Consider the following 2,067-nt stretch of genomic DNA (forward strand, 5'->3'; position numbering starts at 1 on the left):
TGGTTGATCTAAACATTCTTTTTTTTTTAAATTTTTTATTGTTTTAATTTATTTTCAGTGTACCTGAATTCATTGTTTATGCACCACACCCAGTGCTCCATGCAATACGTGCCCTCCATGATACCCACCACTGGGTTCACCTAACTTCCCACCTCCCACTCCTTCAAAACCCTCAGATTGTTTTTCAGAGTCCACAGTCTCTCATGGTTCATCTCCCCTCCAGGTTCCCTCAACTCCCTTCTCCTCTCCTTCTCCCCATATCCTCCATGTTATTGATTATGTTCCACAAACATTCTTAAGCAGGGTGGTCTTTAGCTTCCAAGTGTTTCAATTATATATAAAAGAGGCTTCTACTCTTTTATGAACAGCATAATCCAAAAGATACACATAATTTTATTCAATAATGCAAAAAATAAGTAATCATTTGAGTGCCTTTTTTAGAGAAGAAATTATTAGATTAGTGATCAGTGTTAAAAACATGCTAAGATAACCAATTATTGATGATATTAAAAGAGTTTCTGTAACAGATTTTAAATTGGAGTTTCCCATGATCACATTTGCTAAATCCCTGTTATGAATGTTCTTATTTCCTTCATTTCCCCATTGATTGTGGGTGTGTACACACATGACAGTCTGTGGTCCTAAAGGAATCACTCAGAAAGTAAAGACTATAAAAGGAAAATGACAGTTTTGAACCACACACATCTCTGGCTTTTTCATATTACCTCATGTATTCCTCATTAAAATTCTGAATTTTGTAAGGATATCTTCATTGTAAAAGGATTAAAATGAAGTTTAGAGAGATGAAGGAATTCACTCAAGGATGGCATTGGTCAGTTTCCTTTAGACACCTCAATGTTTCTCCCTCTTCCTGTGCTGTGCTCTTCTAACCACTGGTTCAGTGGTTGCCTGATGTTTTTTATGAGTCAACTGTGACTTCAGTTTCTACCTAAGAGGGGTCCATACTATCTTTCCCATCAAAATCTTATTTCTATGACAAGAATTCTTTTCTTTTTCCCATTTACATCTGCTCCCTGCCCCGATCATGTGTAATGACCCTTCAGGTTGCAGGGTGAGAAGGATAAGTAGCACTATTGTGGATTCAAGGCCAATGATGGTATAGAAACAAGGAAGAATCTTTATTTAAGCTATATACATGTTGGTAAAACTGAAGGAAAATTATTTGAAATGTTTTTAGGATGAGAAAATTCCAGACAACATTAATGTTAAATAGTCCATATATCTTTATTTCCATAAATATTCAGGAAGACAGAATGGGTGTCCATTCATCATCTTATCTTGCATGTAATTTTCTACTCAGAGGAGGGCTCAGAATAGACTTTTCATGTTTTCTTCATGACACTCATCATCATCCCTCTCAGCTCTCTCTCCCATAAAATTCATTCAAAATTGGAGGGGGGAAATCAGGATTTCTGTGTCCCATAATTCACAGTGTATAATATCCTCATCTTGAAAAAAAAATCCTTAGATCTCTTGATCTGAGTTTCCTCTTTTTAAAATCAAAGCTTTGGATTAGTCAAGTGAATTCTGCTTTTAAATTGTTTGCAGTTTTCTTGCATAAGAATTCTTTTTTTAAACCAAATTGTTTTAGGTCAATAACTGTATCTGAAAATTAACGATATTTCCACCTCATTAACAAAGTTTCAGCATCACTTGCAATGAGTAGGAATAGGTCAATGAATTCAATCTCCGGAAAGCTTTTCAATAGTCTTTAGCTAAGATTAACTGCTGAATACTCTGTAGCTCATCATTATTTTCCATATACTTTTCCACTGTTCTTCACTTTAAAAAAAAAAAAAATAACAATGAATTCATTGGTTTAGCGTGACCCATTTGCAATATTTGGTCACATAGCAAAAAAAGAGGGTGCTATATACAAATTAACCATTAGCTATTCAGGCTGATATATGTCCATTTCTCAAGGATTCCCTGCCAGATAATCCACGGAATTTGAACAGAAAATGGTGAAAATAGGAAAGCTGACCTCATGTGTTACCCACACAGATTTAAGATATAGGCAGCAAAACATTTTTTGACTTGGGACAA

This window comes from Mustela putorius, unplaced genomic scaffold, assembly GCF_011764305.1.
Source record: "Mustela putorius furo isolate JIRA1106 unplaced genomic scaffold, ASM1176430v1.1 tig00537331_pilon_pilon_pilon, whole genome shotgun sequence".
Lineage (NCBI taxonomy): Eukaryota > Metazoa > Chordata > Mammalia > Carnivora > Mustelidae > Mustela > Mustela putorius.